Source organism: Manis pentadactyla, chromosome 11 (genome assembly GCF_030020395.1).
Source record: "Manis pentadactyla isolate mManPen7 chromosome 11, mManPen7.hap1, whole genome shotgun sequence".
NCBI lineage: Eukaryota > Metazoa > Chordata > Mammalia > Pholidota > Manidae > Manis > Manis pentadactyla.
In genome coordinates this window covers 40,857,893-40,885,486 of record NC_080029.1, presented here as the reverse complement: position 1 = coordinate 40,885,486, position 27,594 = coordinate 40,857,893, and the positions used below count along the sequence as shown (strand labels likewise).

The following is a 27,594-nucleotide window of genomic DNA, read 5'->3' as shown; positions in this document are numbered from 1 at the left end:
TCGCTCCCGCCCCGCCCCACCGCGGCCGCCGCCCGCGCTCCTCCTCCCGCCCGGCGCCGCCGCCGCCGCCGCGCTGCTCACGAGCCTGTTATTACGCAGGTGAAAATGGCCTGCCTGGCCCGAGGCTTCCTCGGCACACGGCAGCCCCCGGCCTGCTGAGGGCAGGCCCCGATTAGGGATGTGCCAGATCCGCTTGAGTCTTCCTCTCTTCTGGGGAAGAATCAAAGAGAGGATGAGCAGGTGGAAGCAGCCCCCAGCGGGAGCGTGACTGAGCAGGCACGCCGCCCTCGCAACTCGTAAAGTTAAGCCGGGACCGGTGTCCTGGGACCCGAGGCTAACAAGGAGACCCCCAAGGCCACAGCTTGGAGAGCCACTGGGATCGGCTAAGGGCGGGGCGGTGGGCGCGGGAGGGATGGAGATGGGCGTTGACGGAGGGAGACCCGGGAATCTGCAGCCCGAGGTTAAGTGCTGCGTCCTCGAACTGTTTCCAGAACAGGTTTACAAACCGTACAGAGTACAGGAAAGAGCTCTGGAGGGCCTCTGAAAAGAGCTTACCAGACTACACCCTACCAACACTGAGGACAAATAGGATGTCACTAGGCAGGACAAAAAGCAGCTATGTTTCCTTTCAGAAACCCTGAGCCAGAGCCCTGCACATCATAAGCTGTGCGCAGTCTATGTGACCGGAGAAGTTGGACGTTTCAGGAGGCTTGCTGCTGCTTTTCCCCTTTCCCTTTACAGCTCTCTCTGGTGAGTTGGAAGATACTTGACGGATAAACTGAAACTTTAGAAGTGACTTGGTATATAATGTGTTATTGCCATATTTAGACCCATCTTTTCAAACAAAACTTGTGCTTTATTGATTCCTTACATTGTCGAGAAATCGATGTGGCTGGAAAAAAAAATAAGGTTCAATCCAACACAGAGGGTGGAGGAAGGCTTATCCGCCGCTCCATCTATAGAAATGGTGGGGCATGGAGTGCTCTGTGGGACTGCTAAGCCGCCATGGGCATACTGAGGATTTCATACCTGTCGATTTACATACTCAAAGGCCAACTTCAGCACCATTCAGAAGCTCCTCAAAGATGCTGAAACTTAAAAGCCTAAATCCTGTGCAACCCTTTGTTCTTCTGCTAGTACACTAATATTCGAAAGATGTTCAGTGAGAAAATGTGTTCACTCAATAGACAATAAATAAGGCCTACTTGTGCCAGATGCCTCTGGGAGCTAATGATCAAAATGTTATATTATTGATACTTTCAAAAATTATGATGGACATATTCATTATCTTGATTATGGTGATAGCTTCAAAGGTATATACATGTGTCAAAACTCATCAAACTGTTCACCATAAATATATGCAGTTAAGTGTACATCAGTTTTACCTCAATAAATCTATTTTTAAAACTACCGCCTCCAACAATAATAACCAAAAAGTTCTTGGGTTATCATGAGCCACCATGGTTTTTGAAATCTTTCCATGGGAAAAATGAGCCTGTTTAAGAAATCTTTAAGATGAAAAACTATTCCATTGCTGTCTTTCTGTGGATCTTAATCCTTTCATGTAATCAGGATGCTGGTGAGATTTTTTTTTTTCAGATCTATTGTTTAGAATACCCTGAAGCATCACAAATACCAGATGGAAATTTCTTAGTTTCATTATTGATAATGTGCCAAGAACACAGAAAAATCTAATGATAAAATATTAAGTGGTTATCGATGGGTACTGAATATTTTAGAATTGTTAATGGTAAGGGAGTCACACACAGAATAATGTGGAATATGTTATTTTGTTTCTCTGAGAAACACTAATGAAGGTCGTCATTATAAAACTGGAATAACTATGCGAGCCTCTTAACTTTCTTATGCCTAAATAGATTAGAACTTTGGGAATACCATTCTAATTATTTCCCATATTTAATCAGATGCTGATAATTACTCTAATTGAGAATGTGTAGAGGAAGTAGCCAGTTAAGTATATTTAGATTTTACTTGATAGAGGAAATGGAAAATTTCTATTTTGATTGAGAAGTTTCATTCCATTTCTAATTTAGTTGAAACTCCATTTTGATGAATGATTCTATTTTCTCTGCTGACAAGAGGTATACTCTCAGTTTTAACAGTTTTTGCAACTATCTTATTAGGTTCCACCTTTGAATTTATACAAATAATTATCTATTTGGGTGAAGAAACTTTTGGGTTTGCTGCTATGCTTTGAAATTACCAATGTTTATCAGTATTATTTTTTTTATTTGCACCCCTGTGAACTTACAAAGCTTGACAAATTTGAAGATTTGTGAACATAACACACAGTCAACTATGGAATTCACAGTTGCAGTAAGTTATGAATTGTTCTAAAATGCTGTTGAGACAAAGAAAATAGGGTTGGCACTTATAAAGAAAGGATCCTTTGCAAGAAGAATTGAGACAAAAGACCTGTCAGGTTTTGTCTTTAGCTATTGTTTTTTAGAAAAGAAGTTTTGTTCATTGTATCAAAAGAAGGAATGTGGTTAAGAGCATTTCTTTAACACTAGTTTCTTAACTTAGACCAAACCTTGTATCATGGGAAGAGGGAGTGTGGGGACATGCAGGAAGAGCATTGCAAGTAAACCTTAACCAAGATACAAATCCTTTCCAGCTTCAATAGTAAAGTTATTTAAGAGCTCTGTGCCTCAGTTTCCTCAACTATAACCCAGATATTGTAATAGGGTTTGCAGAGCACTAAATGGGTTGATATATGTAAGGTATATTTTTAAAATATAATAGCACTTGCCAAAGTATTTCCCAAAAAATGCTTATAATGCTAAAAATTATGCCTGGGTATTTATATTTGTAAAGACCAAGGAGTCAGCAGTAACCACTTCAAGCACTTAAAGCAAAGTAGATGAGAAATGTTCCCCTGTATTTAGTGACAATTGGTCTGTTTCTACTTATAATTCCTATACTCAGAAAGCCACACCTTTCATAAAGATAAATACACTTCAAAGATTTTCTAAGTAGTTGGGTAAAACACACACACAACACACACACACGCATTTCAACATGGAGTAGCCCATATCAGCAAATAGAATTCATTGGTTGATTAGTAATGAATGCTTGTGGTGCTGTGTTGAGAAAGTGTCTTGGCCCATGTTCAGATTCAGTAGGAAAGAGTATCATCTAGACAGATAAGCAGCAGCTACATTCATACAAGTGAGGGTGGCATGACAACACACACCAAGTATTTGTCTTTTCTGGATTATATATAAGCTTACCAGCCACCAAGCCAAGGCCTTACATTTGAACTTTTTAGAAGAGAATGCAACTATGGAATCACTCACACTGACTTAATAGGATAAGAGTTTAACTGAAAATGAGACTCACTGTGGAACCTCAGATTTGTCTGAAATCATTGTGTGTGGAGTTGGTTCAGAGCTTATTTTATCTATGTGGCATCCAGCTCATTTTGCAAAATGGTTTTCATTCTACTATAGTGTGTGGAAGCTCTTGAATTTGATATGGAAAGTTCTCCATTTCCAACTGCAGTGAAAGAATGTTTAGATTGAAACTAATCTATAGAGACTACAGCCTGACGCACAGACAGCTGTGTTTTCCCCAGAAGAGCATCATAGCACTCACAAGTGTCTCACGACACATTTGGAGCATACCAGGCTCCTTCTGTCCATGGGGAGTGGCTGCTGTTACTTAATTTGCCATGCAAGCATGTGGTGTCCCCCAGTAGGGGTGAGAAGAAAAGAGTTGATCACTTTTCATCAAACCCAGTTATGTTTCCTTAATTTGTACACTTGAGTAAAACTGCAAAGATTTTTTATTTCTTTGGGCAAAAAACATGAATTAGGAGATCTTTAACTTGAATTCTCCATGCTTTAGACTCACAAAACATCTTTTAGGATATTCTAAGCTTGAGAAGAAAACCAAAATATACATGGTAGAGGTAAATTGCCTTGAATAGTTCTATAAGCAGATCTCATTTAGTACACACACACATACTTTTAATTTCCAAAATTTGATGAGAGATTATGGTATCTCTTAGTAATTTAAGCTTTTTATTTGATGTCCAATGAATTAGATTTTTTCATGTGCTTCTTGTTAATTTGTATTTTTTTAATAACAGCTTTATTGAGATATAATTTGCACACAATACAAAGTGTATGGTTCAATGATTTTAAGTATATTCACATAGTTGAGCAACCATAACTATAATCAATTATAAAACATTTCCATTTCTCCAAAAAGAAACCTCATACCCATCAGCCTACTCTCCACTACCACAAATCCAAATCTTACCTTCTGACTCCACAGATTTGCCTATTCTAAACACTATATATGAATGGAATCAAACAATATATGCCTGCCTAGTGATTGGCTTCTTTCCCTTAGCATAATGTTTTCAAGTTTCAGCCATGTTACGGCAGGTATCAGTATTCCAATCCTTTTTCTTGATGACTAAAACTCCATTGTGCAGATCTAGACCACAATTTGTTTAAGCATTCATCAGTTGATGAACATGTTTCCACTTTCTGACCATTGTAAATAAAGCTGCTATAAATATGTACAAGTTTTTGTTGGCATGTTTTCTGTCATTTTGGGTATATAGGGTTAGAATTGCTGATTCATATGGGGGACTCTGTGTTTAACTATTTGGGGAACTATCAGGCTATTTTCCAAATTAACTGCATCATTTAAAAATCCTGCTGGCACTGGGTATGAGGGTTTTAATTTCTGCACATCCTTGCCACACTTGTTATTATATGTCTTTTTTTATTACAACCTAGTGGGTGTGAAGTAATATCACACTGTGGTTTTGATTTGCATTTCTCTGGTAGCTAATTCATGTGCTTATTGGCCATCTGTACATTTTCTCTAAAGAAATATTTATTCAAATCCTATGCCCATTTTTTAATTGTGTTATTTGTCTTTTTATTATTGAGTTGTAAGAGTTCTTTATATATTCCGGATACAATTCCTTTAACAGATATAGGATTTACAAGTTCTTTTGTACCATTCTGTGGATTATCTTTTCACTTACTTTGCAGCACAAAGTATCTTATTTTTATGAAGTCCAATTCATCTATTTTATCTTTTGTTGCTATGGTTTGGGTATCATATCTAAGAAACTATTGCCTAATCCAAGGCCAAAAGATTTACAGCTATGTTTTATTCTAAGAGTTTTATAGTTTTAAGTCTTATATTTAAGTATTTGGTCTAATTTGAGTTAATTTTTATATGTCATGTGGGTAATTTGTCTTTCTTATTTTTTGAATTACCTTTGTGTCCAGTGTTTACTTTTCTAGTCAGGTGTCTTTTTCCTCAAATATATTTAAATGTTCTTTGTATTGCGTTTTTGTCATTTATGTTTCATATATTCTTCACATTATTGTTCAGGGATGATGAGAAAACCAAGGTGCTTAGAAACCTTCAGAGATATCTTCCAAGTCACATGGCTAAAGAAGCTGTTACTAAAGTGTAAGTATTCTGCCTCTATGCTTATTCTCTCCAACTTAAAAGTCCTGACACAGTATAATCAATTTTTCAGTTTTTACACAGTATGCCATTGACAAGAGCCTGACTCAGCACAGCTCAAAGTAAGCTACTGAGGTATTCAAGATTAGGGGCCACAGACTACACCCAAAGTATTCAGAATGTAAAGCAAAATCACCAGCATCAAGACCAGGGATAGGGAAGTTACTAATGACCTCTAAAGAAGTCAGAACCCTGGACAGCTCAGTAAGAACGTTAGCCAAAAACTAGTTTCTTCTAACCTTAGACTTCAATCACTGAAACCCCAGATTAGTGGTTGGCTCATACTTTATGAGGTGAGTTCCAGTTTAAACGGTCTGGCCTTATTCATATGGACCCAACCTCTCCTAGGGGGAAATGTCATAACATCTTCCAAGATGAGAAAACCAAGATGGTGAACAGAGATCATTCTGGCCTAGGAATAGCAAGACCATGAGAAAGAGAAATAGGGCACTTTCCAAGATGTTATACCATATTTGTGAGGTGTTCTTTGGGCCTGAAAAATATATTAGGAAATCTTGGGACCCTAGGACTCCTTTGGGATTAGTGTGGTCTGAGAAGACATTATTTTCTCTCCTTGCTTGGAGCTCATTACCCATAAAGCTGCCTTTCCATCAAATTTAGGGACTGAGCAGGAACTCCACTGTAAATGGGAGCCTAAAAGAGTACCTGGCAGAAGCTTAAATTTACATGATAGTGCTGAGGATTATGGAGGGGAATACTAACATAAAAGGGCTAGAGCCAGGCCATAATGCAAGTTTGACCACTGGTGTCACAGAGTAGATAGGACCACACAAACCCTGTAGCTTGTATGCACTTATAAGGTGTCTTGATTCATTGGTCATCATCCCATGACAGCCCTAATTGGTTACAGGTGTAAGACAGTGATAAAGTCAGGATAAGCCTTTCACAACTGGGAAAACAACCTAAGTGAAAGTTCTAATGATAGCAGAAGATTCCAAACAAAAGTTCTTAGCATGAAGATAGTCCAGGATACCAAGAACATAGTCAAGAAACAGGAACACTTTGGGTCTGTTTCATTTCACTTGAAGAAATAAGCAAAAAAGAGAATGTTGGTCTTTATCTGTTTGAAATGGGCACAGCACATTAGAACACCAGTCATGGGATTAGCCTTCTGTTCTAAAAGCAATATGCCAACTATCTCAGGTAGAGAAACAGTTGCTCTGCAGAAACATCTAGATGATCCTCTGGAATAACGTTATTCTTCAACAGAATCACAAGTTGCTATTCAGCTTAACTGTGGAGACCTTAGAAAGATCTTCTTGCCAAATATTTCTCCCACTCTAGCCTGTCATTGGTGTTAGAAATTCAACATTTGACTTTATAAATTTGGCAGGTCGGTATTTTGGTAAATGGCAACATCCCCAGAAATGGTAAGTCTTCATCCATAGTATTAATATCTCATAGTGAATTATCAGACAGCTTTATTAAGCTGAGCTTAGATTTTGATAAGAGGAAAAGGCTAAAGCATTGCACTGCCCAAGGAGGACAGCCCACAGGATTGCAGTTGCAGGCCCTTGAGGGTCATAGGAAGATGCAGACTTCCCTAGGGCTGAATACATTTCAACAAACAAACTATAAATATGCTCAATAATCCTTGAAGATTGTAATATTTTAACAGAAGTTGTCTCTAGATTGTAAAAACATGTTTTCTTCTTTAAGCTTGCTCATCTTTTTTGAATTCTCTAAGAAAAAAAGTTGTATGAGTCTCAAAAGTAATCAAGCAGCTTCCTTTAGACACTAAGTAGTTTTGCTTGTAAATTATACATGTAAGATGCTCTTAAGCACCAAAGATCTGTCTATTCATGAAAGGTGAGTAGAGGCTGTCAGTGAGCCAGAGGAAGATAAGGATTATGCACTTGACTGCACCAAGAAAACCCCATATATACCTTTTAATGATGTAGCTCTAATACCTAACTGAATTCTGCTACCTGGAAAAAAGAAACATGAAACTACATACATAGTAGATTAACAAATGAAGTTTTTAAGGCATTGTAGGAAAATGTAATCAAATGGTAGACTATTTGCAGTCTAATGATGTTTTCCTTTTTCTGCAAAAAACTGTGAATCCAGAACCCCCAAAAGATTGTGAATCAATCTTCAAACAGTTCCAGCAACACAATTTATTCAATAGATATCCACTTTCTTTGTTCATTCATACACTTATTGAATACTTCATTTGTTTGTCAGGTTGGGACAAGCTATGCTGCAGTAACATATTAACTCTGAAATTTCAGTGGCTTAGTACAACATAATATCTTATTTTGACTCACATCTAGTACAGTTCAGGGGGAGCTCTGATACATGTGATCAGTCAGGGAGTCAGACTTACAGAAACTGCACCAAGTTGCATCTGGAACACATGGCCTTATAGAGTGACACAGAATGGGAGGAGGGAATACAGGGTGTAGAATTCCCATCTGTTCCAAAATATGGCAAACTCGAAGTATTATGTATAACTTCTTAATGAACATGGGCCAGAACCAGCCATATGCTCCAGGTCTAATGACAAAGGATCTGAGAAACATAAAGAAGTTTAAGAAATATTTGGTGAGTCCCAACAACTTTGTTCAAATGTACCAGACACTTTGGCAATACAAAGATGAATCAATTTTCCAAGATGTTTATAATCAAACCATGAAAGTAATAAAATTTGCATAGGAATAACAAAAATCCAAAATAAACAGTGAAAAGCAGAAAGAAAAAGGTACAGATAAAGTGATGTGACAAATCAGAAGATACGAAGATTACTGCCATCTGGAATAACAGAAAAGCTTCATGGGAAGAGAAATATTTGAGCTAGACTTTGAAAGTTCTAGGATTTGTACTTAAGGAGCTGATGAACAGAGATCATTCTGGTCTAAGGAACAGCAAGAGCATGGAAAAGAGAAATTATAGGGCACTTACAGAGAAGAGAAACTCATTTTTCTAGAGCAAAGTGTAGACAAAGTTGGAAATAAAAATAGAAGAATTGGTTGGACTCAGATTGTCTAGAATTATCTAGAATTCTAGGTTAGGATGTTTGAATTTTTCTTTGTAGATAAGATTTTTCATGAGATGTATGGAATGTTATTTGAGAAAAGATAGTAGCAATTAAAATGGATTAGAAGGGAAGAAAAATAGCTAGCAGGCTATTTAAATTGTTTTGATGAAGTGCACTGGGAAAGAAGAAATAATATTAGAAATGGGGGGACAAATATAAGAAATACTTCAGTCAACAGAATTTGATACCTGTTTGAACACAGGAAGAGTAAAAACTGACCCAAAGATCTAGAATTTGGGATATAAAGAGTTCATAAATGTCACTGACATTTTTTTAAGAGGAAATTTTTAAAAACACAGAGAAACTATTTGTAGAGGAAGAATTAGCTAATGTTTGGCCATGCAGAATTGAAGGTGCAGATGAGACACAGGTGAAGGTACCAAGCTGGATACTAGAAATGAGAAAAGGAGGTCAAAGCCAGTGATTCAGATTTAGAAATCATGTTGACTAAGAGTTGTTCTGGTCCTATAAAATTAAACTTCTTCCTATATGTTAAACAAGGTATCACTGATATTTTTGATGTCTTTTTCCGTACTGATTTGTATGCCCATTTTATAGGGCAGTACCTAGCATATAGTAGATTCTTAATGTATGATGGCTGAATAAGTAAATGAAGTGTGAGGAGTCCCACTAGAAGACACATTGGGGACCCATTAGATTAAGCAGAGTCACCACCTCCAGGGAACACTGCCCCTCTATACCAGCCCTGGGACATCTACCCAGGGTCCCTACCAGGCACATCCAGATCCTATGATATCCTAGGTCCTGGCTTTAACCATATTTTCTTCTGGAGATGGAGTGGCTTCAACTTCAGCTTTCAATCCTGCTTATCATGGTTTCTTCCTCAGATTTGGCTTCACTTTTGGTGACTTGGCCTTCCTGGTTTCACATCAGCCTCTTTTCACTTTGCAAGTCTCCACCCCCTTGCCAGATAAACCTGAGTCACTAGCTCTTCGCTCCTGGCTTTCTGCTCTCTGTCACCTATGTTGCAGAGACCTTGTTCAGCTATGGCACCTGCAGACTCTGAAGCTAACCTTGGGTTCTGTCAGTTTGTGCCTACTCTGCCCATTAACCCCAATGTGCAGAGAGGAATACCACCCCCAGCCCAAGGCCATGCAGGTCAGAGCAGTCCTAAAAATTTGAAGACTGAAGCCCATCACCTTCTTCTCTTGCTTCTCCTATAATTTTTTCCCTCAGCCTTCCAAATAGATTTTAAAGAAATGGAGGACTGTCACTGAAATCTCTGACCTTCAGACTTTGGCACTGGTGCCTTGAAGTTTGGGCTTCTTCATAAACCACTACTCCAGGACGGTTAGAGATAAAAATTTCCAGTGATAATAAATACAGTTTCCTGATTGGCTGCTATGGAAAATCCACAGCTTAACTACAGTGGGTTCTGAAGGATGCCTAGTGGGGTGGCTGGGCCTGGAAATTTCAGGGACAATAGCAGAGCCACAGCTTAGTCTTGGCCTGGATTGCCAATTTCATTTAGCTCACTCAGTTTGGACTGGATGAAACCACTCTAGTTAATGAGTTTCAGTAAGTTCTGAAGAGTTAGTCCATTTGGGGCCACCTAAATGGGGATAGTTGTAATTTCTGTCCAGATTACTGTGCCTACCAATTAAAGCTGATACAGTGTTCCTTAAATTCTACCCCAGAAATCTACATATTTATCTCAAGTTTGGTGGCCTCCTTAAGGACCATCTTAAACTGATGAACTTAGGCTAACCTGACTCTAGCTTTCTTTTCCTTTTTGTATTTGGTAAGGCGAGTCACTGTGTCATTTACAAGCCCTCAGTGGAGAGAGAAAGCAGAAAAAATCAGCTCTGATGTAATAAGGGCCTTAGCAAAGGATGAATCTCATCACAGAGCAACCCTAGCAGCTGTCAATCTACATCCCCAACAAGTTCTACCAACCTAAGCACTTTCAGGAACTATAGACTGTCTGATAACTAGACACCATGTATATTTCCACCCAATGTTGTCCCCAGTGTTACCATATTAGTAGCATTCCATGGATCCCCATGCCTACTGCATTCCATGTGAATGACATGGCCAGGAGACAAATCCCACTGGCATTGAAACCATTGGTAGCCAACCTTGAGAAACTAGCTATTCATGATAACTATTTAGTTCTACTAAAAGACTATAACTCTGAGTATATATAGCCCACTTTTTCCTCAAGGCCTCAGAATCTGTGGTCTTCCCAGAGCTGGCATTTTGTTCTCCTAGGAAGGTGCATGGTTTTCCTGGACTCTGTCTTCCCAAGATATCATGAAAGAATCAAGATTTCCAATATACTTGTACCATGAAAGCTACCCATACTGGTGCTAGGAAGCCCAGTTCTAAGGGGGTAAGTTCATCCCTCCCAGAATACAGGTACAGATACGCCAAGACTTCCTGCCAGAGTGGTGGCCTCATGAAGCAGGAGAGGAAGAAGTGTTAATTGTGTTCTGTACAAAATAGGTACATCGATATGTTTAATAAAATAGTTCTATTATTGCAAAAAAAAAGACTTCCTGCCAACAGTCTGTGACAGTGTCCCAACTGAGGGACATCTTTCAGAATTTGTTGTACTGAGGTACAATTATATTTTGGATGATTGTCCCACAGCTCCAGGACCTGGCCCCTGTCTCATATAGCCCTGAGTTGCTGCTAGCAAGACTGGCTCTTTGCTGAGTTGAATAAAATATGAGACTGTAAAGGTCAATTGTCTAGAATCATCTTCCTTCTAGACATTCCATGATGCTAATGATTGGGGCAGGCCACTGAGCAAAAATGGTTTCTAGCAAAATTGGGGTTTGTGAAATATGGGATAGATAGATATAGTTCTTACCATGTTTCATCATCCTGACATCTAAGGTTACCAAACTGCTTAAGGAAAACAAGCCAAACATCATAAAAGACCCAAAAGGCACTTTCAAATCACAAAGATGAGCCACCCTACACCTATTCTAGTATACTGAGACTATCAGGGTCTTTTTTGCCCCAAGCTATGTCCTGAACATGCCACAAAGGAATATTTCCCAAAATGTGAGCTAGAGACCAATTACATCAGAATCACTTCATAATCTTGCTTCACATGCTTATTCCTAGACTCTACCCCAGACCTACTGAGTCACTTTCACTGGAAATAGGTTCAGAAATATGCAAGTATGCACCTCAAGTTACTCTTATTCCCACTAAAATTTGAAAACTACAGCTGTAACAGCATCTGTGCTAACTCAGCCCTTACTCAGCTTTTCACAAACCCATTCCACACATTTACCACTTTGCCCACCCAATTACCCAAAGTTATATGATACAGGAGAGGAAGTTCTTGATCATTAAATCCTAAAACATTATTTGGAAGAGGACCATATTTCAAATAAAGACAAAAACAGGCTGCTGCAAATGAGAACAGAATCCAACTGTCCAAAGATTAAACCAAGGTCCATTTATTGGTTCTCAGTCCCTCCTGGTGCCAAGATGAGGGAAATCTAGGCCAAGTAGGGACAACAGTTAGCCATGGCCAAGGTGTAGTCAAGTAGGTCAAGGAGAAGTGTTTGTAGCTAGGAACCCAGAAAGATGTAGAGCTAGGCTCATTTAATGCTAGCAAGTTGCTGGAAGAAATGTGATTGGATATTTAAAGCAAGATGTAGTGCTGGAAGAGCTAAGACAGAGGGGTTGAGGAGATACTGAGGACAGTTATGGCACTGACAACACCCAGCATAAGAATTCAAGGAAAAGGCTAATCTAGTAAAGTTCACCTTAACAGATATAGCAAGTCAGTGTAAGATAGGAAATCATATGGCATTGGTTGAAGCAGAGGAATTTCTAGTTTATGCATTCCTGTAATACAGTTTTTAACCTAGTCAGCTCTCATTTCTCACAAAGTGAGAAAGGCTTCTGGTAGCTAAGTATATGCAATGACTTACAGCTGCCTTCTATTCAAGGTACTCCCTATATTAAGTCAGGCCAAAAGCCAAATCCAAACTTATGCAGAAGAGAGAATTTATTTAAGTTCATATTGTTGAAAGGTCTTGCTTCAGGCTCAGGTGGATGGAGATGTTCATCAAAGATTGGGATTTTTCTTTATCTAGCAGACATAAATTCTCCCTGTAGTGGGTGAAATGAACACTGGCAAATCATGGCATCCAACCCACCAAATTAGTCTAGCCAGGAGCAAGAGAGCCATGTTTGCCAATAGCTCTGAGAAGAATGTTCTAGGGAGGACTTCCATCAGCCCTAACTGGGGTGATATGAGTGTTGCTCTGGACTTGGGGTTGGTTATAGTGTGGGACAGGGTGGCCAGCTTGTCCTAGTTTGCCTGGAATTCTTTCAGTTTTAAAGCTGGAAGTTTGTGCTGTGGGGATCCCCTCAGTTCCAGGCAATTAGGAAGATTGGTCACCTAGGTGGGGTCAGCATTACTTTCTCTGTATGGAATGAGTTCTCTGCCAGAAAGACCACTTCTGTTACAACATGAAGAGGGAAGAGAGGCAAAGAAAGGGGTAATATTCACTTCCCCCAGGCCAGATCCATCTGGTGCCTGGCTAGAAGCATGGTAAAATGCCCCCACCCTCCCCTGTGGCCACACTGTGTGACTGGTCCCAGCCAACATCTCAGAGTGGTTCATCCCTCACTAAGCTCAAGCACAGCCTCACATTTTTCTCTCAAAATTCTTTGCACCCTCTACAGAGCCTTAATTGTTCCTAATTCCTGGCCTTGATCTGAGACTCCTCTCTGGTGACCTGGTGGTTTGCTCTTTGTCTTTCATTCCTGGGTCCTCCCTAGTTTCTGACTTTCGTGTCCCTGTACCGTGTAGTAACTGACACGCACGCTCCTCTGCTGCCCCGGCTTCATCTCACTTGGATCTGGCCTGATGTTGGTTCAGTGGGGTCTTTGCAGCCCAACTGCAAGTAAGCTTTGCCAAAGCCTCCTTACTCATGAGTTCACCCCCACCCCCACCTGCTTCCAGGGGGAGCTCAACATAGCTGTCCGTGAAAATCCCTGCTAAACTGTGAGGTGGGGGCTTAATCCTTACAGGCACAGCTATTAGCTCTCTGACTTCACACACACACATACACACATGCTCTCATCCTTAAAATTCTGCATTCCAGGCACTTTTATTCCCATTTCACAAATGAGGATGCTAGGTTTAGAGAAATGAGGTAACTTGCACAAACTCACAAGGCCAGACGATTCTGAAGTTAACATTCAGAACCTTGGGCTATTTCCATGCTGACTCTATTAGGCAGTATGACAGTGGTAACTAGTTAAAATAGTAAGATCACAGATAACTTCTGAAGATTATTTTAAGTCCTTCTCAGTGTAAATGTGTGTGTGAGTGTGTGTGTGTGTGTATATTCTTACATTATTGTGTCTTGCCAATGGATTTCAGCCCCGGGCAAGTTCACTATGGATTCAGTGTGACCAAAGAAATGACAGTAAAACGTTCTTGGAGCGAAAGGGTTTATTACCCGGCTTGTTCTCCCAGAAGCAGGTCAAGCACTAACATCTCTACCTCCGCCCAGAGCACTGGGCCGAATTCTTTATATAGCGACTCAGTCAATAATAGCTTATTGCCTATGGGTGTGAAAGCAATTACCTAGAAACAGGCCAGTTACATCATCAAGTGGTTTAGGTTCAGTGAGGATCCTGGCCATAGGAACCCCAACTTTTCCCACATATTGACACTCAATAATGTCAAAAATGTGGAATTTTTCAGAATTTTAAAACTAATCTCTACCTCTACAACTTAAAGAGTGAATAAATTATTTTAAAATATATTCAAAAAATTATGTCCCAATACTTAATAGAGCAGCTTCTAGGCCTAAAATTCTAAATTTCTTTATTTTTAATTACGAATATCACACCTTATTTCTTCATGGACCAAATATTGTTCTGAATCAGTGGTCCCAAATGTATGGCCTCAGACTTTTCGAGGTCAAACCTGATTTCATAACAAATATTAAGATGTTATTTACCTCCCACTCTCATTCTTTCATGATAGCATGAGACTACCTAGCATGATAACATGATCTAAGAATTTGCAACAGATTGACTGCAAAAGCATCTTCCCTGAAGTCAGACACTACAGAATTTTTAAAACATGTAAAGCAATGCTGTGTTTCTCACTAAAGTTTTTCTTTCAGAAAATAGTTATTTTCCATAAAAATGTTAATTATGTTAACATGTAATGAGCTTTTAAAAAAATAAATTAATAAATATATTTTAGATTTCTGAGTTTTAATTTCCAATGTGGTAAATATCAGTTGCTGTAACTCACATAAAGAAAGGTTCTTTGGGGTACTCAATATTTTCAAGAGTACAAAGGAAACCAAAAAGGTTAAGAATAGCTGTTCTAATCAGGAGATTTGTGTGGTAAAATTCTAAACTAAAAGCTCTGTCTAGTAAATATGCTTTCATGTTCTAGAAAACTAGGAAAGAGTGGGATATTCTAAAAATTAGGAGAGCATATTATTATCCCCCAAAAAGAAAGAAAATAAACTTGTATTTGAAATACCTGTCAGTTTTATTACAGCTGTTCATTAGTGTCTCACATAGCTTTCACTTGAGTACCTGTATTTATGGCTCAAATAACCCTCCAAATGCTTAGCAACTCATTTACATTGAACTTAGAAGTAAAGCCAAGGGGAATAAAATTAGTGGTAAATCTAAGAATATTTTTCAAAGCCTTGAAGAAATAAGCCTTTTTTTTCCTTTAAATGGAATATCCAAGTGGAAAATTCTTAATAGCAATCTAAAGAGTTGAGACATTCAAAACAAGGAGTGCAGGTGAGTTAAATCATCATTTCAACTGAATTAGGAAGAAGTAAAAGTGAGAAGTGAAGAATGAAAGACGTAACCTTGAATCTTAGACATCAGGGAAAGAGGAGGCACCTACACCTGAAGAACACAAAGCTCTCATCTGCAATCATCTCCTTTATTCTCCCACTCCATTCTCTGATCTGTAACTTTAGAAGGGGCTTAAATCTTTTCTAGTATTATTTTCTCCTTTGAACACAATTGAGGGGCTGCTGAAATAGTTCTAAATGATCACTACAACCATGATTCACTTCTTAAAAAGAGCTTGATTTGGGAAGAGTGACAGTGATTTCTTTGAAATCATCATTTTTATTCAGGTATCTTTTTAACTCAACCAACTTTGGTTAGTAAAAGGATATTGGCAGTCCTTCAGGGGTTATTTCTTGGGCCAGTGTAATGAAGAAGTCTTAATTGTTCTGTCATCTCACAACTTTCACCTGTTGAGTAACCACAGTGTGGCAAGCACACGCCCACGACCTGACAGAGGGACCCTGACTCCTGGGAGCTGCACTGTCTAGTAGAAAAAAATCACAGTGAGGCTCAAACTGTGAATATTTCCTATTTATTTGGTTGTATGACACTTTACTTTCCTTCATTGTTTCCTCTCTCCTTCCTTTTCTCAAACAATCCTGAACTGTCTACTAATGCATTCGTTTACGAAATTGAGTAAAAATGAATTCATTTTGAGAATGTTGCTGTACCTGTTTAGATTATCGAAGTCACTTTAAGATGCTGTAAAGCCTGAGCTGGAAACCCATTTGCTTATCACCAGGCTTCAAGTATCCATGAAATTTAATTTATTTTCTGGGAACACCAGTGCTTTTTGTTGGACTGGAAGTTAAAAATATTAATTGAGAGTGGAGAATGAGAGAACTTTCATTTCAAAATTAGGCTTGAAAAAGTAGACAACTGTCCTTGAAGAAAAGCAGGAAGATTTTGGCTTTCAGTTTTTTGTGCTATCTGTAATCTTGACTTTGAATATTTGCCCTAAATTTCGTAGCTTTAAAGTAGCAATGCATTTAGCTGTAAATATCAAACATCTGTTCATTTTAATTCTCTACTGAAGTTGTGTCCAGGAAACTGAAAAGCAGTAATACAGGCCCTTGTCTTCTGGGTATTTACAGTATTTAGGAAGAAAACAATAATACCTAACAAAGTGGATAAACTGTAACAAACAACCTGCCAAAAGGAGGGAAATGGAGTCTGTCCTCCATGTAGCTCAATACATTTCTTTTTTTTTTTTTGTAGATAATTATTTTTTATTGAAGGGTAGTTGACACACAGTATTACATTACATTAGTTTCAGGTGTACAACACAGTGATTCAACATTTATATACATGATAATTCTAGGTACCAGCTATCACCATACCAAGTTGTTACAATATTTTGACTATATTCCTTATGCTATACATTACATCCCGGTTACATATTTATTTTACAATTGGAAGGGTGTACTTTTTTTTTTTTTGTGAGGGCATCTCTCATATTTATTGATCAAATGGTTGTTAACAACAATAAAATTCTGTATAGGGGAGTCAATGCTCAATGCACAATCATTAATCCACCCCAAGCCTAATTTTCATCAGTCTCCAATCTTTTGAAGCATAACAAACAAGTTCTTACATGGAGAACAAATTCTTACATAGTGAATAAGTTACATGGTGAACAGTACAAGGGCAGTCATCACAGAAACTTTTGGTTTTGCTCATGCATTATGAACTATAAACAGTCAGTTCAAATAATGAATACTCATTTGATTTTTATACTTGATTTATATGTGGATACCACATTTCTCTCTTTATTATTATTATTTTTAATAAAATGCTGAAGTGGTAGGTAGATACAAGATAAAGGTAGAAAACATAGTTTAGTGTTGTAAGAGAGCAAATGTAGATGATCAGGTGTGTGCCTGTAGACTATGTGTTAATCCAAGCTAGACCAGGGCAATAAAACATCCACGTATGCAGAAGATTTCTCTCAGAACAGGGGGGGTGAGGTTCTAAGCCTCACCTCTGTTGATCCCCAATTTCTCACCTGATGGCCCCCCTGCGACTGTGCCTGTCTTAGGTTGTTCCTCCCTTGAGGAATCTTACCCGTCTCTGGCTAACCAGTCATCTTCCGGGGCCATACAGGGAAATGTGAAGTTGGTAAGTGAGAGGGAAGCCTTATTGTTTGAAAAGGTTAGCTTTTTACTTCTTTGCATATTTATGCCCTGTGGCTTCTATGCCCAGCATTTGTCCTGAGGTATCTTTACCACTTGGAAGAATTATGATACTCGGTAAATTTGATATGAGGCACGAATTCTATTTAAGGGTTGTAATTAGGAAGGAAGAAGAAAAGCTATAGAAGTAGCAGATGGAAGAAAACATGGGAAGATTGATTATTTCTTTGACATATCTTCTTGTAGAGTAACTTCAGCATGTATAGGTTTTAAACTACTAATTAAATTGCACACACACATTAACATAATAGGAGTATAGTTACATAACCAAAACATACCTGTAATTACCAGCCATCTCCAGTGAAGAAACCAAGAAAACCAGTTAGGCACCTTAGGCATTTGTGAAAACTTATCTATGATATGGTGGATATTGTCCAACTGAACTTGAACAGTCTGAGAGAAATCAGACAAATTAAAACAACCCATTCCTGGGGACTGTTCACATCCCATATGTTCTTTTAACAGTAAATAGTCTGTAGTTGTAAGATTTTGGAGCGCTACAATTTGCACTTCTCCTAATTCTTGTTTGAGTTCCAACAGTATAGATCCAGTCAAATTTGTTTTACTGTATGCACAGGCCAGTTTAGATATCTCCTTCTTCATTCCCATGGCAAGTCCAGGAACTGGTGGGATGAGTGCATCTACAGCTGTAGCAGTGCGTGGATATTTGTTGGGGTTTTTGATGATCATCTTCTGGCATGAGTCTTCCAGAGAGTGCTGATGTTGGAAGTTCTTTTTCATATGGTATCTTAGTTCATTTTCAGGGTAGCCCAATTAGGCTTTGATCCTCTGTATAAACACAAACAGATCCTTTGCCTATACTTTTATATGCCCTTTATACACTTGTGTAGGACTCATTGGAGGTCTCCACACAGGAACTGCCTTTTTTTTTTTTTGGTATCATTAATCTACACTTACATGACAAATATTATGTTTACTAGGCTCTCCCCTATACCAGGTCCCCCCTACAAACCCCTTTACAGTCACTGTCCATCAGCATAGCAAATGTTGTAGAATCACTACTTGCCTTCTCTGTGTTATACAGCCCTCCCCTTTCTCCCACCCCCCCATGCATGCTAATCTTAATACCCCTATTCTTCTCCCACCCGCTTATCCCTCCCTACCCACCCATCCTCCCCAGTCCCTTTCCCTTTGGTACCTGTTAGTCCATTCTTGAGTTCTGTGATTCTGCTGCTGTTTTGTTCCTTCAGTTTTTCCTTTGTTCTTATATTCTACAGATGAGTGAAATCATTTGGTGTTTCTCTTTCTCTGCTTGGCTTGTTTCACTGAGCATAATACCCTCCAGCTCCATCCATGTTGCTGCAAATGGTAGGATTTGCCCTTTTCTTATGGCTGAGTAGTATACCATTGTGTATATGTACCACATCTTTTTATCCATTCATCTATCGATGGACATTTAGGTTGCTTCCAATTCTTGGCTATTGTAAATAGTGCTGCGATAAACGTAGGGGTGCACTGATCTTTCTCATACTTGATTGCTGCATTCTTAGGGTAAATTCCTAGGAGTGCAATTCCTGGGTCAAATGTTAAGTCTGTTTTGAGCATTTTGATGTACCTCCATACTGCTTTTCACAATGGTTGAACTAATTTACATTCCCACCAGCAGTGTAGGAGGGTTCCCCTTTCTCCACAGCTTCGTCAACATTTGTTGTTGTTTGTCTTTTGGATGGCAGCCATCCTTACTGGTGTGAGGTGATACCTCATTGTAGTTTTAATTTGCATTTCTCTGATAATTAGCGATGTGGAGCATCTTTTCATGTGTCTGTTGGCTATCTGTATTTCTGTTTTGGAGAACTGTCTATTCAGTTCCTCTGCCCATTTTTTAATTGGGTTATTTGTTTTTTGTTTGTTGAGGCATGTGAGCTCTTTATATATTCTGGACGTCAAGCCTTTATCAGATCTGTCATTTTCAAATATATTCTCTCATACTGTAGGGTTCCTTTTTGTTCTATTGATGGTATCTTTTGCTGTACAGAAGCTTTTCAGCTTAATATAGTCCCATTTGTTCATTTTTGCTGTTGTTTTCCTTGCCCAGGGAGATATGTTCAAGAAGAGGTCACTCATGTTTATGTCCAAGAGGTTTTTGCCTATGTTTTCTTCCAAGAGTTTAATGGTTTCATGACTTACATTCAGGTCTTTGATCCATTTTGAGTTTACTTTTGTATATGGGGTTAGACAATGGTCCAGTTTCATTCTCCTACATGTAGCTGTCCAGTTTTGCCAGCACCATCTGTTGAAGAGACTTTCATTTCGCCGTTGTATGTCCATGGCTCCTTTATCAAATATTAATTGACCATATATGTCTGGGGTAATGTCTGGATTGTCTAGTCTGTTCCATTGGTCTGTGGCTCTGTTCTTATGCCAGTACCAAATTGTGTTGATTACTATGGCTTTATAGTAGAGCTTGAAGTTGGGGAGTGAGATCCCCCCTACTTTATTCTTCTTTCTCAGAATTGATTTGGCTATTCGGGGTCTTTGGTGTTTCCATATGAATTTTTGAATTATTTCTTCCAGTTCATTGAAGAATGTTGCTGGTAGTATCATAGGGATTGCATCAAATCTGTATATTGCTTTGGGCAGGATGGCCATTTTGATGATATTAATTCTTCCTAGCCATGAGCATGGGATAAGTTTCCATCTGTTAGTGTCCCCTTTAATTTCTCTTAAGAGTGACTTGTAGTTTTCAGAGTATAAGTCTTTCACTTCTTTGGTTAGGTTTATTCCTAGGTATTTTTTTTTTTTATGCAATTGTGAATGGAGTTGTTTTCCTGATTTCTCTTTCTAGTGGTTCATTGTTAGTGTATAGGAAAGCCACAGATTTCTGTGTGTTGATTTTGTATCCTGCAACTTTGCTGTATTCCGATATCAGTTCTAATAGTTTTGGGGTGGAGTCTTTAGGGTTTTTTATGTACAGTATCATGTCATCTGCAAATAGTGACACTTTAACTTCTTCTTTACCAATCTGGATTCCTTGTATGTTTTTGTTTTGTCTGATTGCCGTGGCTAGGACCTCCATTACTATGTTAAATAACAGTGGGGAGAGTGGGCATCCCTGTCTAGTTCCCGATCTCAGAGGAAATGGTTTCAGCTTCTCACTGTTCAATATAATGTTGGCTGTGGGTTTATCATAGATGGCCTTTATTTTGTTGAGGTACTTGCCCTCTATTCCCATTTTGCTGAGAGTTTTTATCATGAATGGATGTTGAACTTTGTCAAATGCTTTTACAGCATCTATGGAGATGATCATGTGGTTTTTGTCTTTCTTTTTGTTGATGTGGTGGATGATGTTGATGGACTTTCGAATGTTGAACCATCCTTGCATCCCTGGGATGAATCCCACTTGGTCATGGTGTATGATCCTTTTGATATATTTTTGAATTCGGTTTGCTAATATTTTGTTGAGTATTTTTGCATCTACGTTCATCAGGGATATTGGTCTGCAGTTTTCTTTTTTGGTGGGGTCTTTGCCTGGTTTTGGTATCAGGGTGATGTTAGCTTCATAGAATGAGTTTGGGAGTATCACCACCTCCTCTATTTTTTGGAAAAATTTAAGGAGAATGGGTATTATGTCTTCCCTGTATGTCTGATAAAATTCCGAGGTAAATCCGTCTGGCCCAGGGATTTTGTTCTTGGGTAGTTTTTTGATTACCGCTTCAATTTCATTGCTGGTAATTGGTCTGTTTAGATTTTCTGTTTCTTTCTGGGTCAGTCTTGGAAGGTTGTATTTTTCTAAGAAGTTGTCCATTTCTCCTAGGTTTCCCTGCTTGTTAGCATATAGGTTTTCATTGTATTCTCTAATAATTCTTTGTATTTCTGTGGGGTCCGTCGTGATTTTTCCTTTCTCGTTTTTGATACTGTTGATTTGTGTTGACTCTCTTTTTCTCTTAATAAGTTTGGCTAGAGGCTTATCTATTTGTTTATTTTCTCAAAGAACCAGCTCTTGGTTTCATTGATTTTTGCTGTTGTTTTATTCTTCTCAATTTTATTTACTTCTTCTCTGATCTTTATTATGTCCCTCCTTCTGCTGACCTTAGGCCTCATTTGTTCTTCTTTTCCAATTTCGATAATTGTGACATTAGACTATTCATTTGGGATTGTTCTTCCTTTTTTAAATATGCTTGGATTGCTATATACTTTCCTCTTAAGACTGCTTTTGCTGTGTCCCACAGAAGTTGGGGCTTAGTGTTGTTGTTGTTGTCATTTGTTTCCGTATATTGCTGGATCTCCATTTTGATTTGGTCATTGATCCATTGATTATTTAGGAGCGTGTTGTTAAGCCTCCGTGTGTTTGTGAGCCTTTTTGCTTTCTGTGTACAGTTTATTTCTAGTTTTATGCCTTTGTGGTCTGAAAAGTTGGTTGGTTCGATTTCAATCTTTTGGAATTTACTGAGGCTCTTTTTGTAGCCTAGTATGTGGTCTATTCTGGAGAATGTTCCATGTGCACTTGAGAAGAATGTATATTCTGTTGCTTTTGGATGTAGAGTTGTATAGATGTCTATTAGGTCCATCTGCTCTACTGTGTTGTTCAGTGCTTCCGTGTCCTTACTTATTTTCTGCCCGGTGGATCTATCCTTTGGGGTGAGTGGTGTGTTGAAGTCTCCTAGAATGAATGCATTGCAGTCTATTTCCCCCTTTAGTTCTGTTAGTATTTGTTTCACATATGCTGGTGCTCCTGTGTTGGGCGCATATATATTTAGAATGGTTATATCCTCTTGTTGGACTGAGCCCTTTATCATTATGTAGTGTCCTTCTTTATCTCTTGTTACTTTCTTTGTTTTGAAGTCTATTTTGTCTGATATTAGTGCTGCAACCCCTGCTGTCTTCTCGCTGTTGTTTGCCTGAAATGTGTTTTTCCATCCCTTGACTTTTAGTCTGTACATGTTTTTGGGTTTGAGGTCAGTTTCTTGTAAGCAGCATATAGATGGGTCTTGCTTTTTTATCCATTCTATTACTCTGTGTCTTTTGATTGGTGCATTCAGTCCATTAACATTTAGGGTGACTATTGAAAGATATGTACTTATTGCCATTGCAGGCTTTAAATTCGTGGTTACCAAAGGTTCAAGGTTAGCCTCTTTAGTATCTTACTGCCTAACTTAGTTCGCTTATTGAGCTGTTATATACACTGTCTGGAGATTCTTTTCTTCTCTCCCTTCTTATTCCTCCTCCTCCATTCTTCATATGTTGGGTGTTTTGTGCTGTGCTCTTTCTAGGAGTGCTCCCATCTAGAGCAGTCCCTGTAAGATGTCCTGTAGAGGTGGTTTGTGGAAAGCAAATTCCCTCAGCTTTTGTTTGTCTGGGAATTGTTTAATCCCACCATCATATTTGAATGATAGTCGTGCTGGATACAGTATCCTTGGTTCAAGGCCCTTCTGTTTCATTGTATTAAATATATCATGCCATTCTCTTCTGGCCTGTGGGGTTTCTGTCGAGAAGTCTGATGTTAGCCTGATGGGTTTTCCTTTATAGGTGACCTTTTTCTCTCTAGGTGCCTTTAAAACTCTTTCCTTGTCCTGGATCTTTGCCATTTTAATTATTATGTGTCTTGGTGTTGTCCTCCTTGGAACCTTTCTGTTGGGAGTTCTGTGTATTTCCATGGTCTGTTCAATCATTTCCTCCCCCAGATTGGGGAAGTTTTTAGCAATTATTTCTTCCAAGATACTTTCCATCCCTTTTCCTCTCTCTTTTTCTTCTGGGACCCCTATAATACGGATATTGTTCCTTTTGGATTGGTCACACAGTTCTCTTAATATTGTTTCATTCCTGGAGATCCTTTTATCGCTCTCTATGTCAGCTTCTATTCGTTCCTGTTCTCTGGTTTCAATTCCATCAATGGCCTCTTGCATCCTATCCATTCTGCTTATAAACCCTTCCAGAGTTTGTTTCATTTCTGTAATCTCCTTTCTGACATCTGTGATCTCCCTCCGGACTTCATCCCATTTCTCTTGCGTATTTCTCTGCATCTCTGTCAGCATGTTTATGATTCTTATTTTGAATTCTTTTTCAGGAAGACTGGCCAGGTCTGTCTCCTTCTCTGGTGTTGTCTCTGTGATCTTTGTCTGCCTGTAGTTTTGCCTTTTCATGGTGATAGGAATAGTTTGCAAAGCTGGGACGAGTGACGGCTGGAAGAACTTCCCTTCTTGTTGGTTTGTGGCCCTCCTCTCCTGGGAGAACAGCGTCCTCTAGTGGCTTGTGCTGCGCAGCTGCGCGCAGACAGGGCTTCTGCTTCCTGCTCGGCTGCTATGGAGTTCATCTCCGCTGTTGCTGTGGGCGTGGCCTGGCTCGGGCAGCTACTCCACCGTGGTGGAGTCGCATTGGAGGGGGAGAGGCTGGGAGGCTATTTATCTCTGTAAGGGGCCTCCGAGCTCCCTGCAGCCCAGGGGATTAGGGTGCCCAGAGATCCCTGGATTCCCTACCTCTGGATTAAGTGTCCCGCCCTGCCCCTTTAAGACTTCCAAAAAGCACCCGCCAAAACAAAACAACGACCACAAAGAAAAAAAAAAAACTTTTTTTAATTAAAAAAATAAAAAAATAAAAATAAAAATAATAAATGGCTGCTCGTTTTTCTTTATTCTCCGGCGCCAGCCTCAGGCATCTGCTCACGGGTCTTGCTACCCTGTTCCCCTAGTGTTGGGGTCCCTATCCCTTTAAGACTTCCAAAAAGCACCCGCCAAAACAAAACAGAAAAAAAAAAAATGGCCGCTCGCTTTTTTTATGTCCTCTGGCACCAGTCCTCCGGTACCCGCTCACTGTTCTTGCTGCCCTGTTTCCCTAGTATCCAGGGCCCTCCGCGCATGCACTTTGTCTGCGCTCTGGCCGGATGGATGGGGCTGGGTGTTCGGCAGTCCTGGGCTCTGTCTCCCTCCCACTCTGCCTACTCTTCTCCCGCCGGGAGCTTGTATCTTACCCCCTTTACGAGGCACTGGGTTCTCGCAGGTGTGGATGTGGTCTGGATGTTGTCCTGTGTCCTCTGGTCTTTATTCTAGGAAGGGTTGTCTTTGTTATATTTTCATAGATATATGTGGTTTTGGGAGGAGATTTCTGCTGCTCTACTCACGCCGCCATCTTGGCTCCAATCCGCCTCAATACATTTCTTAACACAAACATGTTTTATGTATGAACACAAGATTGGGAAGCCAGAATAAGAAAAGTCATGTCAGATAACCTGGTTATAAGCCAAGACTGAAGGGAACTTAGTACTAGAAAACTCTCTGAATGTCACAAATAGCACCAGTTCTCCATACTGCTATAGTTCTAAGGTCACACCACTTAGAATCTCTGTTATTCTGGAATGTTAAATGTCAGTAGATTTGCCAGTAAATTAACAAATACATGGGTTAGTTCTATTAAAGTAGGTGTAACCCTGAAGAGGCCTTGTTTCATTTCCAAACAGTGACAGGTATATTTAAGACAATGTCCTCCAAAAACTATTGAGATTTCAAAGATCCTATTGAAATAAAGACTAATAGTTCCTCCTCATTATACATTTCCCTTTCTTCTCTAGTAGTAAATCTCCAATTTGAAACTGGACATAGGGCTACCTTAAATTAACATTAAATTTTCCTGCCTCTCTCGCAGCTATCTGTGGACTTGTGTCTAAGGTCTGACTGATGGTATATGATTATTATATGAAAATTCCTCCTCTTTTCTCCCCTCTGCTGGCTGGAATGCAGTTGTGATGACTGGAGAAGGAGCAAGCTTCTTAGACCATGAGATGACATTACTAATAGAGACCACATATATCAGAGCAACAAGATAAGAAAAGCTGGGTCCCTGACACTATCTCCCAACTTTGTACAACAAAGAAATAAACTTTTATCTTTATAAAGCCATTATTATTTTGTGTTTTCTCCCCATGCAGCCAAAGCTAAGTCTAATATTCATCTTAATTCTAAATGAAAAAATTAAAAATAATCATTTACAACTGCATCATTGAACATGATAGTAACTATTCAAAGGTGTCTATTAGCACTTGAAATGCAGCTTGTCTGAATTTAGATGTGCTATAAGGATAAAATATACACTGGATTTTGAAGAATTCATATGAAAGAAAGCATGAAACAGCTCATCAATAACTTTTTATATCGATTACATATTAAAATGAAAATATTTTTATATGTTGAGTTAAAAATAACATTAAAATTGATTTCCCCTGCACAACAAATGAAATTATCAATAAATGAAAAGGCAACCTACTGAGTGGGAGAAAATGTTTGCAAATCAAATATCTGATAAGGGGTTAATCCCCAAAATATGTAAAGAACTCATACAACCAAATACCAAAAAAACAATCCAATTTAAAAATGGGCAGAAGATATGAATAGACAATTTTCCAAAGAAGACATACAGATAGCTAACAGGCACATGAAAAAATGCTCAACATCACTAATCATCAGGGAAATACAAATCAAAACCACAGTGAGATATCACCTCATACCTGTTAGAATGACTACTATAAAAAAGACAAGAAATAACAACTGATGACAAGGACATGGGGAAAAGAGAACCTTTGTGCACCATTGGTGGGAATGTAAATTGGTGTAATCATTATGGAAAACTGTATAGAGGTTACTCAAAAAATTAAAAATAGAAATACCATATGATCTAGCAAGTTCCACTTCTGGATATTTATATGAAGAAAACAAGAACACTATCTAGAAAAGATATATGCACCCCCAGATTTATTGTAACATTTACAATAGCCAAGATATGGAAACGACCTTAGTGTCCATCAACAGATGAATGGATAAAGAAAATGTCATACACACACACACACAGGAATATTATTCAGCCATAAAAATAATTTTAAAAAAGAATGAAATCTTGCCCTGTGTGACAACATGGATGGGCCTTGAGGGCATTATGCTAAGGGAAGTAAGTCATAATTCAGGGAAAGACAAATACTGTATGATTTTACTTATAATATGGAATGTAAACAAACAAACACCAAGCTCATAGTTACAGAGAACAGATTGGTGGTTGCCAGAGGCAGGTGGTCAGAGGTGGGCAAAATGGGTAAAGGGAGTCAACAGATACAAACTTCCAGTTATAGTATAAGTAAGTCATGAGAATATAATGTGCACCATGGCAACTTCAGTTAATAATATTGTATTACATAATTGAAAATTGCTAAGAGAATAAATCTTAAAAGTTCTCATCACAAGAAAAACATTCTATAAATATGTATGGTGACAAATGTTAACTAACTTATTGTGGTGGTCATTTTGCAATATGTACAAATATCAAATCATTATGTTATACACCTAAAACTAGTAAAATGTTGTATGTCAATTATGCCTCAATTTAAAGACTTTTCTGATGACAATGTGACTTTTTAAAAAATATTGTAAAAATATTAATTTCACCTTTTTATTTTTACTTTTTTAATATGCCTACATCCATGGTACACATTTTATTTCTATTTAACAGAATATGGATTTTTTAATATGGGGATCAGTAGCTACCTTCACTGATGATCAAAAAAAAAGAAAAAGAAGGCAGAGTCTATAGCATTTCAGATTTAGGTCAAGCATGGTCTGAATGTTCTGCCAATACAGATATTTTGAATGAAATGGAAGATTGATAATATATCTTACAAATAAATATCTGGATGCTTTTAAATCTGATTCTGTTTCAAGACAAAAAGTTAATTAAATGCTCGAGGTTTCTGAAGCTCAACTTTAAAACTAATAACTCTAATACAAAACCCATTATCTTAGGTAAAATTCTTCCATGTGTGTATAAATACATACATACAAATAAAAATACATATATGAGGCATCCACATTATATATGTATTAGCTTTTATTGTATGTGACTAATGTTGAAAGGCATGAATGTCTTTCTTATTTTTGATGTCCTGGATCTCATTTAAGAGGGTCACTTAAAATTAATTACAATTTAATATTCTGCTTGGTGGCATTTATCTCGCTTTTGCACAATTAAAATTCTGCTGCTATTCAG

General features: G+C 38.5%; 1 long non-coding RNA gene across 2 annotated transcripts; it reads left to right on the top strand.

Annotated features, from left to right (window-relative positions):
- The first annotated feature begins 18 nt into the window (after positions 1 to 18).
- On the top strand, positions 19 to 26,812 carry LOC130679500 (uncharacterized). 2 transcript variants are annotated; one of them, XR_008992479.1, is made up of 4 exons: positions 19 to 301; positions 633 to 750; positions 2,277 to 2,337; positions 25,210 to 26,812. It is a non-coding gene; the product is annotated as an uncharacterized LOC130679500 (long non-coding RNA). The 2 variants fall into 2 exon arrangements; XR_008992480.1 differs by lacking the exon at positions 2,277 to 2,337.
- The last annotated feature ends 782 nt before the right edge of the window (positions 26,813 to 27,594 follow it).